This window comes from Mobula hypostoma, chromosome 19, assembly GCF_963921235.1.
Source record: "Mobula hypostoma chromosome 19, sMobHyp1.1, whole genome shotgun sequence".
Taxonomy (NCBI): domain Eukaryota; kingdom Metazoa; phylum Chordata; class Chondrichthyes; order Myliobatiformes; family Myliobatidae; genus Mobula; species Mobula hypostoma.
This window is the reverse complement of record NC_086115.1, coordinates 23,037,274-23,050,256: the sequence shown is the minus strand read 5'-3', so window position 1 is coordinate 23,050,256 and position 12,983 is coordinate 23,037,274. Positions and strand designations below refer to the sequence as shown.

The 12,983-nt window shown below is 43.6% G+C and overlaps 1 protein-coding gene and 1 long non-coding RNA gene across 3 annotated transcripts in view; one reads left to right on the top strand and one right to left on the bottom strand.

Moving 5' to 3' along the window:
- LOC134358696 (uncharacterized) overlaps positions 1–712 on the top strand; it is a 44,726-nt gene extending 44,014 nt beyond the window's left edge. Inside the window, exon 4 of the long non-coding RNA XR_010020923.1 lies at positions 485–712. This is a non-coding gene — a long non-coding RNA (uncharacterized LOC134358696). The remainder of the gene's footprint in view (positions 1–484) is intronic.
- LOC134358902 (catenin alpha-3-like) overlaps positions 1–12,983 on the bottom strand; it is an 812,224-nt gene that overhangs the window by 715,772 nt on the left and 83,469 nt on the right. The window lies entirely within an intron of this gene.

Sequence of the window (12,983 nt, the reverse complement as noted above, 5' to 3'; positions counted from 1 at the left end):
AAGGGAATGTGGAGATAGTGCTGAGCTAAGAGATCAGCTGTGATATTATTGAATTATTCAGCAGGGATAGGGGATATACGGCCTACTACTGTTCCTATTTCTTGTGTTCTTATTTTCAAAAGTAACTCATAGGCTGTGTAGGGATATCCTGAGGTATTGGAAGGTGTTATTTGAATGAATTTTCCTTTTACTGTTTGAATATTCCTGCCTGATATTTCATAACTGAAATCCTTGCTCTGAGGATTTAATCACATCTTTATCTCTTCATGACAATGTAAGGGGTTTCTTCTTTCATATCACTTGCTAAGGCTAATAAAATGGCTTCTCTGTAGTGTTATAATAAAATGGCTTCTTTGTAATGTTAGCTGCTGAGGTAAGGGAATCTCTGTAGCAGCATGTTTGGGTTATAATTAGTGATAACGGGACTTGTACTCATTTGCTAACCAATTGGGACAGATGTTATTCTTTCTTGTGTATCTAAAAGCTGTTGTTTGCACGGGATTTGGTCAGAACTTGCCATGGGGAAGAAAAGGGTAGACGCACCTGAAGAGATGCCGTGACCCGTGAGCGGGGGCTCGGGACCCAATGGAGTTCGGAGGAGATCGAATGGTGGAAAGTGGATATTGCGTGAGCTCCAATGGCTTATTTGTGCACAGAACTGATAAGTTTACTGACTTGGCGCTTTTATTTTATTTTATATATTGGTTCTCTACTAACCCCATAGTTCAAATAAGAATTATAAAATCTTAATTGTTTAACTGCATACTGTGTACGGCTTGTCATTTCGAGGAACTGATTTGAAACAAGGGACACATCGCGCAGCATCCGCCCAGATGGGAATTCTAAGGTTTGGCCGGGCAGGGGGTTATCGCCCTGCGATCATGCCACTAGGTAAAGCGAGGGTTACAAAAAGATTTGTCTCAGTATGAACCACAAGAGGAGCCCTGGTCAATATGCCTGGCCTCAGAACTACTGTGAGGTTAATGGGAAGGTTTATTGGCAGACAAAAAAAGAAGCTTGCACTGTAACCACCCACTGAGAATTGGGACGTATTTAAGAATCAGCAATCAGTGACCTAAAAATGTTCAAGAAGGCAGAATGTGAAAATAAGCTTGCAATAAAGAGGAATATGAAGATTGTTAGAGCCTCCATGTGTGTAAAAATGAATAGAGTGGCAAAGTAATTGGGTCACTGAGAGACCAAGGTGAAAGACATTGTAAGGTGGGAAAAATAAATATTTAGTTAATATAGTAATCTGTTTTAACTTTTGAAGACAGAGATCCAGCTGCTGTCATGCACCTGGAATGGAGCGTTACCCTTCGTGGGAATGAGCTAATAATGAACATTCTGCCTAAATACTCATCACCCCAAAGCTCCTTAAAGCCCAAGGAGTCACGGATTTGGCCTTGGTTAGTGTGCACTGAAACCTCTTCCCTGAGTGTATTCTATCATTATCCAAGCACTGTCCAGATCTTGGCAATATTGAGAAGGTGAGGTGGGGTTAGTAGGGTTGGGGCGTAACATATGGTCACAGGGAACAGGGAGGGAAATAATCAGATCAGAAATAGACAACACTCATACTGCAAATGTCGAGGAACTGCATGTAATTATTTGTTAACTCATATCATTTCTGACAAAATTTAGGTGCCTAAATGCTAACAATCACTGGAGCTGATAGCTTGCCTTCTTGGGTTCTAACAGAGGTGGCTGTAATGACAGTGAACGTCTAAGTGAAGACCTTCCAAACGTGCCCAAGTTTTGGCGATGCTCCAGCGGATTGAGAGGCAGCAAATATAGCACCTCTGTTTGAGGGAAAGTGAACAGATAATGTAGATCAGTGAACCTCATTGACAGTCTACCTGGTTAGGACCCTGCTTATTACTGTCTAACCGCACCACACTTCTACAGTAGCTTTTACACTTACGTCTGCATTGTTATTGTGCTTATTTGATCTGTATAAGCAGTAGGTAAGTAGGCACTCAATTGTCCTGGGCAACGCATATAAAATGCTGAAGGAACTCAGCAGGCTAGGCAGCATTTATGAAAAAAAGTACAGTCAACATTTCGGTCCTGCTGAAGGGTCTCGGGCCGAAACGTCGGCTGTACTTTTTTCCATAGATGCTGCCAGGCCTGCTGATTTGCTCCAGTATTTTGTGTGTGTTGCTCGGATTTTCAGCGTCTGCAGATTTTCTATTGTCCTCAGTTGTTTTAAAGCACGCTACATTGAGTCTTCTGTCTTCCACCTTACCTCGTATTGGCCCAGCCATTGTTCTGAAACTCCAGAGAACCAGCTCTTTCATACTGTCCAAATGCTTAATGGCTCTCTTTCTGAAGTGCCTATTAATGAGCTTTGAGAATATTGCCAGCTACTTGGATCGCTCCTTGCGGACTGTTTCACTGTATCTTGGTACATATGACAATAATGAACTAAACCACACCTGACACCTGGATGACAAGTAAATACTAGAAACCAGTCTTCAGGAAGTCGTCAGGGAAATCCTAGAAAATCACAACAGGCCTAAGGTTTCATGAGCAGAAAATAACCCTCGGTAAATTCAAGTCCTTTTGCAGATGTACTGTAATTAGTAGGACTGGTACATGGCCTTGCTTGCTGTGCACTGAAAGCTCTTCAAAACATACAAGTTGTTAGTCTGGATCCACTTTGTAAAAAGGTTGGGAAGTTGGGGCATTAGGTGGTTTTGGGAGAGCAAGGACGGTCGTCCATTAGTGTACACGTAGATTGAGGAACAGGTCCTTCAGCTCAACCATTTACACTAATCCTACATTTGTTCCATTCTTCAAAAATGTTTCATAAAGTACTGAACAAGGATAGTTATAAGAAACGAAACTGTGGTGGATTGGGGTGCAACAAGGTTATGGTTAATCATGTTCCAGAATCCCAGAATCACAGAATTTTTGAATCATTACTGGAATTCTTTAAATCTGTGAATTAATTCCACACTGCCATTAGAGAGAGCATCCTATCATCAGCTATTTCTGTCTGGTTTGGAGCAACATCCTCCCAGAATATACTGAAACTACAGTGAACTGTCAGGTCAGCAGAAAAGTTCATTCGCTGCATCTACAGTCACTGCAGGACTTGTAAGTGTCCAGGACAAAGAAGCAGGCAGGAAAAATCATTGTGGACACTACTTGTTGTGTAGATAATACTTCAGTAATATTTGAATATTATTGTAAATCTGTCATTGATTAAGCATTCGTTATTTGTTTAAATAATTAATTACAGGTTATATGTTGCATACACCTGTTAGGGTGCCTTCAGCCAGGAGCAGATGTCATCAGGTGGTTCCCAACCTTCACTGAGTGTTTCGACCCTTAACCACGACACTCTCCAGTTGGTGGGCCGGCAGTGGTGGCCAAATCACTGCCCATCTGCTCCTGGCTTCCAGCTTCCCTCCTCTCGCCTACTCCAAATCCAACAAGAGGCTTGCTCTGCCTCTTCCCCCACCATACGAGCTGCTTGTTTTTTGCTCCTTTCGTCCAGGCCCAGATCTGACAACAACCGCCATGCTGATTTGGCTGGAAAACCTCTGCAGCCCATCTCCACAAGGAACAACCATGCCTGCCATCCCTTGTCTTTACATTCCTGCAGTAAGGGTTGGTACTTCAAGGCCTTTCTCTCGTGAGTCTCTTCCCATCCCTCCTCCCACGACAGAGTCAGCGCAACCAGAATTACTTTCTTGTCTTCAGTTGACCACAGTACAATGTCCGGGCGTAGGGTTGTGTGCACCACATCCGGGAACTGCAGCCTCCTTCCCACATTGACCATCATCTCCCAGGACCTGGCTGTTAGCAACAGATTGGGCTTTGGTTGTTTCGTTACGAAAGGCCTAGCTCCCTCTTTGATGTAGGTGATGGCCTTCCTCAAATCTGTGCCAGCCATTCACTTCTTGCATCTCTCCCGCTCCAGTGTGTCAGCAAGAGCCAGAAGCACCTTATCATGGCGCCACCTATACCGTCCTTGAGTTGGAGCTGTTTTACACCCGGACAGTATATGAGCCAGTGTCCCCTTCTGACCACAGAGCTTACAGTACGGGTCCTCTCTCATCCCTCATGTGTACAGATGTAATGGTGAAGGAAGGGTGTCATACACGGATCGCAAGAGGAAGGAAATACGGAAGAGCTCCAGTCTCCATAACTCTGCCCATGAGACCTTGCGCTTAGGCAGATCCCATTTTGTCCAGGCAACCTGGGACCCTTGTTCCACTGCCTTTGAAATCCGCTTCGGATCCTCATGGATCCGTACTTCTGCCTGTTTCATGTCTCGCCTGTTCCTTACGCTTGCGTTTCCCCACTTCTGGAAGTGAACTGAGCTGAGGGCTTGCCGCCTGACGCAGGGGTTGCCGATGATATCTCGCAGCTTCACAGAACACACTGCCTCCTCCACAGCTGCACTGGGTGCCCACTTGTGCCAAGATCTGGTTGTAACACCTGCTTGCTTTACCAAGATATCATTGGAATCTCTCAAGCTTAATAAGGCTCTGCATTTTGCCACCTTGAATTCCTCCACAAAAGATGACAGGGGAAGCTGCATTTGCCCAGAACGAATGTAGAGGCCCACTGAAGGGAAGCTTGGGGGAGCTCCCAACCATCTCCGCAGGTGCTTGTTGGTTTTCCTCTTGATGCCCTCTACGGCAGACATTTCAGTCATGTAAATAGCATGCGTCATCACGCCACACTGTAATATGCACGTACCTCACTTAAAGTAAAAATGAATGTACATGCATTATCATCCAGCTCCCTTGTTTTTCTTTCAATTAGTTTTTATCTTTTAGAATTACAAAACATAACAGTGGTGACTGGGTATTTTTAAAATGAACCCAAGATGAATACCTACTTGCTGATGCTTAGCGAGATGTTTAAATTTTAAAAAATGCAGCGAGAAGCAGTCAAGTTAAAAAGGAAAGTGCAGCACATTTTTTTCTTCAGTACAACACAATTTCTTTGTAAGAGGAGGTGATCAAGTTAAAGAAAATGCAGGGAATGGAAGAATTCATGGATACATAAACAGTGAGTACCAGTTGATAGTAATTACTTAAAAAGAGCAGAAATGGTAGGCTGCACCAGAATGATTGAGGCATTTCAATATACAGCAGGTAACTGGATATTGTATGTAGAACAAATTTAGCAGTATTTTGAAGCAAATTAAATAGCCAATGAGAAGTGAGTGCTTTTTTGCTGAGCGCATTGGATTTAAAGGTAATCACTTTGCTTAGAAGTTTTCCTGCTCCAACCAAACCAACCAAAATGAGCTTTGCTGATATCATGAAAGCAATGCAGGAACAGCTAGATCAGAAACCATTACTGATTGCAGAATGCTTTAGGTTTTGTAACTGGAATCAAAAAGAAGGGGAGACCATTTCAATGCACATGGCTGATTGAAGACATTGCCTGAGCATTGCCAGTTCAGTGATGTGCTTAATGATTCACTGAAAGATCATTTAGTCTGTGGAATCTTACAAAAGTCATTCAAAAATGGCTCCTAACTGAAACACAACTTACATTTAAAAGAGCAGTTGAAATAGCTGTATCAATGGAAGCAGCAGACTAAAATGCAATGGAGTTGCAGTCAGGAATGAAAGTGTGTGTGAACAAAATTGCAATATCTAAACAGAAGCTGGCCAGGCTGAACAAATCGTGTTACCATTATGTCAAGGGCTCAATGCAGATTTAAAATTGAAAGCTGCAGAAAATGCCACAAACAAAGAGCGTATCAGGCAGACTGAAATAAATGGACTGCACAGGGTAGAGAAAAAGATAAAAAGTCAGGTTGCATTTTCAAAAAGAGCTCTAATATGCACGCTGTTGATGAAAAATGATGAGAGTGACACACAACTAGGTAGCCTTGAGAGTTAAAATGTGAAAGCCAACAAGAGACAAGCAATGTGGCTTACATCAGAAGTGAACGACGAATTAATTAAAATGGAATTGGACACTGGCTCAGCTATTTCAGTCATTCCACAAAATGAGTTTGAACAGCATTTCAAAGATACTGAACTGAAGCATGCAGCTATCCAACTAATGCCTGTAAGGAGTTTGTACGTTCTCTCCGTGACTGTGTGGGTTTCCTCCAGTACTCCTATTTCCTCCCACAATCCAAAGAGCAACTAGTCGCTAGGTTAGTGGGTCATTGTGAATTGTCCCATGATTAAATTGGGCGTTGCTGGGTGGCATGGCTAAAAGGGCCAGAAGGGCCTGTTCTAAGCTGCATCTCAAAAAATTAAGAAAACTTGCATGGGGAAAGATAACTCCTGTGGGAATGATATTCATAACAGTGAAATACAACTAACAAGAAGCCACATTGAGCTTGTATGTGGTACATTGTGGGGTCGTGATTGGCTGAGACAATTATAACTTGATTGGAGATCCATCCACCATTTTCATGCACATCTCCTGCAAAAGAGTTGTCTGAAAGCGAATTAGGAAAGATAGTGGATGATGCCACAGCGGTGTTCAGGGATGTCATTGGAAAACTCAAACATATCAAGAGTGAAATAGTGTTAAATGAAAATGCCACACCCAAGTTTTACATAACACGTCTGGTTCCTTAGACCACTCATGATCAAGTAGCCAGTGAGCCGGATCACATGGAGGCTGAAGGAATTCTTTCCAAGTTTGAGTGGAGCCCATGGGCAATGCCAGTGGTCCCAGTAGCAAAGAAGGATGGCTCTATTTGGATCTGTGGTGATTAAGCTCACCATAAACCCAGTACTGAAAGTAGCTCAATACCCTCTGCCCAGGATAGAGATGATCTTTGCAAACCTTTCTGGAGGGAAACACTTCAGTAAAGTGAACTTAGCTGAGGCCTACCTACAGATGGAGATGGAAGAAGAGTCCAAAGTGTATCTCAATGTAAACACTGGCAAAGGACCCTGTGCGGGTTTTAAGGGGGTGGGTAGGTAGGAGTTGGAAGTGGGAATGGAGAGGGGAGCAGGAGTGGAAATGGGGAGGACAGGGGGATATAGTGGGAAGGGGGAGAAGGAGCAGTAGTGGAGATGGAGGGGGAAAGGTAGTGAGGGGTTGGAGAGGAGAAGAAGGAGAGAAAGCGGAGAGATAGCAGGAAAGTGGGGTGCAGAGGGGAGAAAGAGATCTTCTGCATAAAACACTAAAGTGACTCTTTGCAACCAAAGGACTTGCCTTGCATCTCAAAGTTGAGAACGCTTTGTAACTTTCTTGTCCCTCCCCCAATCCCTAGCCCTCCTGCTGTGCTCCCATCTTCCTACCCATCATTCCTGTTGTGCCCCCTCCGTCCTTGCTGCACCTCCCACTCCCTCCTTCCCTCTTACATGCCACTCCCTCAGGAACAAGCATTGCGTGATCCTTCTTCTCTCAACATAAATAGTGAGGGAGAGGTGATGGGACAGTCAATCCTCTCCCTTCCTCCCCATGCCCAAGGGGACTACAGAGAATGGCTGGGGTGAGATCTCGGTGGTACCGATGTCCCATGATAAGCAGTGTCGCAGTGGTATCTACAGAAGATTCCAGTCCCCACCTGATACCACGAGGGAGGGGCATTGTGGTGTATAGAAATGTTGGCACTGCTGGGTATTTGTGACGGGTGTAGAAGGCACAGGTTGTACAATGGATGGAGATGAAGATCCAGAAACTAGGCCCCAGAATGGGACATCCCAAAGATAGAGAGTGAGAAGGGAGGATGAGACTTAGGGGAGGTGGAGAGCGAGAGGGAGCAGGGAATGGAAGATAAAGAATGAGGTTGAGAGGTAAGGGAATAGTTGTGGGTCAGAGAGAGAGAGAGCTGGAGACAACATAGTACAGCACAGCAACAGGCCCATCAGTGAACATTGATGTAATTAAACTAGTCATTAAATGCATAACTAAGCTAAACACTTCTGCCTTCACAATGACCACATCTCTCCATTCTCTGCACATTCAAGTGTGTAAGGGTCCCTAGCACTATTACCACAAGTATATCGACACACTCACACCCCCAGTCCCAATATTCACCACTATATCCTACTACCCCCACCCCGCCATCATATACCTCAGTGTGTATGTGTAGAAATGGGTTAATCAAATTGTTTCATTATTAATTCAATTGGGTTGTTTAGTTGAGAGCACATGGGGGTGAAGTAAGAGATCCAAGTCAATTAATCCAGTTGGGTGAATTTTGATTCTGTACAATAGTGTAAATAGATAACTCTCCTTAATTTTCTGTCAGTGACAATGTCTATAATGGAATGCTTAATGAAGCCCAATATCTGAGCCACAGTGTGTTGGTCATCAAGGGAGCAATCCTTTATTGCCCCTTAATCAAGGGGCTTGCCAGGTCATGAAGTGGTAATCACATGTTTTTGGTCTGGAGTCACGTAAAGTCTAAGGGTGCATGGGAAGAGAAAATTTCTTCCTCTAGTGGCCATGAGGTAACCAGATGGCCAGCGCTCATTTTAATGCTGATTCAATTAATTGAATTTAAATTCCTTGCTTTAGCAGGTTTTGAACTTTAATCATTAATATGACAATCCCTCTATCAATACTTTCTTCCAGTCACCTTAAAATGATGCACTCTTGTACTGCACCCTGTAAAAAAGTCTTTGGCTATCCACTCAATCTACGCCCCTCATCATTTTGTATCCAGTCGCCACTCATTCGCCTCTGCTCCAAAGGGAAAAGCCCTAGCTCGCTCAACCTATCCTCATAAAGACATGCCCTCTAGTCCAGCCAGCATCTTGGTAAATCTCCTCCGCACCCTCTCCAAAGCTTCCACATCCTTCTGATAATGAGGAGGTCAGAACTGAACAGAAGGCTCCAAGTGTATTTTTTTTTTTTTTGTTCTTGTTGCGCTGAACATTGATTAATGTTCTCTGAGCCACAGTAGGTTAAGCCTGGGACCGAAGTAACTTTGGTCAGTAACAGGCTGCCAGTGCCCTGCTTGTCCTGACATTACTTTACAGGTCAGTTTCACTCACAGTTTAGGCCATATAAAACACTCCCTCATGTGTTCCCAGCTGGACACAGACCCCCCACCCCCGTGAGAAAGTCTGATATGGCTGAAGTATATGGATTGTGTAATCATTGGATTTCCGGGATCTGCAGACTTTCTCATGTTTGAGATTGTGTTATCTATTCAGAGTGGACAGGTAATAGGTTCTGCTGTGGTCTCAGTCAATGGCTGAAAGGGGTTAACAGGCTGCTGTCAGAGTCCATGTGCTCACCCTTGAAAAAACATGCCTGTGAGGATATTGACTATCCCGGTCAATCCAGGCCTAAACCCCCAAGTAGATGCAAACACTGAAGAGGGAAAACAGGAACTGTAGGATATCCGGGTTAAAAAAAAAGCTTTGTTTCACTTAGATAAAGAGATGAAAGTCCAAGTAGCATTACAACCATTGTATTGTAGTGGTATCGCAGGAAAGGCAGATGAGCTCAGGGCATGGATCAACACATGGAATTAAAATATTGTAGCTATTAGTGAGACTTGATTGGAGGAGGGGCAGCACCAGCAGCTCGATATTCGGGGGCTCCGTTGTTTAGACATGACGGAGCGGGAGGGATTAAAGGAGGAGGGGTCACATTACTAGTCAGGGAAAATGTTTCAGCAATGCTCCAGCAGGAGAGACTGGAGAACTCGACTAGTGAGGCACTCTGGGTGGAACTGAGAAATCAGAAAGGTAGATCACGTTAATGGGGCTATATTACAGACCACCCAACAGTCCCAGGGATTCAGAGGAACAAATTTGCACAGTGATCGCAGACTGTTGCGAGAAACTTAAGTTTGTTATAGTAGGTGATTTTAACTTTCCACATATTGACTGGGACTCCCATACTGTAAAAGGACTGGATGGGATAGAGTTTGTCAAGTGTGCTCAGGAATGTTCCCTTCATCAGTAGGTAGAAGTCCCAATGAGAAAGCGTGCGATGTGGGATCTGCTATTAGGGAATGAAATAGGCTAGGTGACAGAAGTTTGTGTAGGGGACACTTTGCATCCAGTGACCACAATGTCATTAGTTTCAAAGTAAATATGCAAAAGGAAGGTCTGGTCCATGGGTTGAAGTTCTAAATCGGAGACAGGCCAGTTTTGATGGTATCAGAAGTGGTCTGGCAAATGTGGACTGGGACAGGCTGCTTTCTGGCAAAGGTGTACTTGGAAAGTGGGAGGCCTGCAAAAATGAAATTTTGAGAGTACAAAGCCTGCATGTGCCTGTCAGAATAAAAGGCAAAGATAACAACAGCGGCAAACCTTGGTTTTCAGGAGATATTGAGGCCCTGGTCAAGAGAAAAAAGGAGGAGCGAGCAGGTATAGTCAAGTAGGAACAAATGAGGTGTTTATGGTGTATAAGAAATGCAACAGAACACTAAAGAAAGAAATCAGGATGGCTAAAAGAAGGTATGAAGTAGCCCGAGCAGACAAGGTAAAGGAGAATCCTAAGGGATTCTTCAGATATTTTAAGAGCAAAAGGTTTGCAAGGGATAAAATTGATCCACTGGGAGATCAGAATGGTAATCCACGTGTAGTGCCAAAACAGATGGGGGAGATCCTAAATGAACTATTTACATTTACATTTACTCAGGAGACTGACACAGAGTCTATTGAAGTGAAGCAAAGTGGCATCAACTTCATGGACCCTGTACAGATTACAGAGGAGGGGGTATTTGCTACTCTGAGGCATATCAAGGTGGATCCCCAGAACCAGACAAGGTGTTCTCTTGGACCCAACGAGAGGCAAAAGCAGAAAATGCCGGAGCTCTAGCAGGGATATCTAAATCATGCTGAGCGACAGGTGAGGTACCAGAGGATTGAAGGATAGCTAATGTTGTTCACCATCTTTATAAAAGGCTCTAAACATAAACCAGGAAATTATTAGCTGGTGAATCTGACATCAGTTTTTGGAAAGTTATTGAAAGGACCAGACATATCAGTATTTGGATAGACCTGGACTGACTAACGGTAGTCAGCATGGCTTTGTGCGTGGTAGGTCATGTCTAACCAATCTTTATAGAGTTTTTCGAGAAAATTACCGGGAAAATGGATGAAAGCAAGGCAGCGGATGTTGTTTACATGGACTTTAGTAAGGCATTTGACACGGTATGGGAGGTAGGTCAAGAAGGTTCGGTCACTCGGCATTCAAGATGAGGATGTAAATTGGATTAGGCATTGGCTTTGAGGGAGAAGCCAGGGAGTGAGAGTAGAGGGTTGCCTCTCTGAATGGAGGTCTGTGACTAGTGGTGTATCACAGAGATCAGTGTTCGGTCCTTTGTTGTTCGCCATCTATATCAATGTTATGGATGATAATGTGGTTAACTGGATCTGCAGATTTGTGGATGACACCAAGATTGGAGGTGTAGTGGACAATGAGGAAGGCTATCGTGGCTTTCAGAGGGATCTGCATCAGCTGGAAAAATGGGCAGAAAAATTGCAGATGAAATTTAGTGCAGACAAGTGGAAGGATTTGCACTTCAGTAGGGCCAACCACAGTAGGTCTTACACAGTGAACGATAGGACACTGAGGAGTGTGGCAGAAAAAAGGGATCTGGGAATACCATAAGACCATAAGATATAGGAACAGAATTAGGCCATTTGGCCTGTCGAGTCAGCTCTAACTTTTCATCATTTCCGATCCAATTTTCCTCTCAGCCGCAATGTCCTGCCTTCTCCCCGTATTCCTTCATGCCCTGACCAATCAAGAATCTATCAACCTCCACCTTAAATATACTGTACATAAAGACTCGGCCTCTATAACTACTCGTGGCAAAGAATTCCACAGATTCACTACTCTCTGGTGAAAGCAATTCCTCCTCATCTCCATTCTAAAAGGACAGTTCTCTATTCTGAGGTTGTGTCCTTTGGTCTTAGACTCTCCCACCATAGGAAACATCCACTCCATGAAGGCCTTTTACCATTTGATAGATTTCAATGAACTCACTCCTCATTCTTCTGAATTCCAATGAATGCTCTTGATATGACAAGCCATTCAATCCTGGAATAATTTTCATGAACCTCCTTTAAATGCTGTCCAGTTTCAGCATGTCCTTTCTAAGATAAGGGGCCAAAACTTGCTCATGATACTCCAAATAAGGCCTCACCAGTGTCTTATAAAGTTTCAACATTACATCCTTGTTTTTATATTCTAGTCCTATACAGGTCCATAATTCTCTGAAGTGGTGTCAGAGGTAGATAGGTTCATTAAGAATGCTTTTGGCACATAGGCCTTCTTAAATCAATATATTGAGTACAGGAGATGGGATGTAATGTTGAAGTTATATAAAGCATTGGTGAGGCCTAATTTGGAGAATTTTGTGCAGTTTTGGTCACCTGCCTAGAACTTTCTATAGGGGCACAATTGAGAGCATCCTGATTGGCTGCATCACTGCCTGGTATGGGAACTGTACCTCCCTTAATCGCAGGACTCTGCAGAGAGTGGTGTGGATAGCCCAGTGCATCTGTAGTTGTGAACTTCCCATGCTTCAGGACATTTAAAAGGACAGGTCTGTGAAAAGGGCCTGTAGGATAATGGGGAACCTAAGTCATCCCAGCCACAATCTATTCCAGCTGCTACCACCCGGGAAGTGATACCGCAGCATAAAAGCCAGGACCAACAGGCTCCGGGACAGCTTCTTCCACCAGGCCATCAGACTGATGAAATCACACTGATTTGAGTGTACTCTATATTACATTGACTGTTCTGTTTATTATAAATTACTATGATTGCATATGGCACATTTAGATGGAGATGTTACATAAAGATTTTTACTCCTCATGTATCTGAAGGATGTAAGAAATATGTCAATTCAATTCAAGAGTACAGAGGAAATTTACAAGGATGTTTCCAGGTCTGGGGTACCTGAGTTATAAGGAAAGATTAAATAATTAGGACTGTATTCTTTAGAAAGTAGAAGATTGAGAGGAGATTTGATAGAGCTATACAAAATTATGAGGAGTATAGATAAGGTAAATGCAAGCAGGCTTTTCCCAAGGAGGTTGGGAGGCACCACAAGCAGAGGT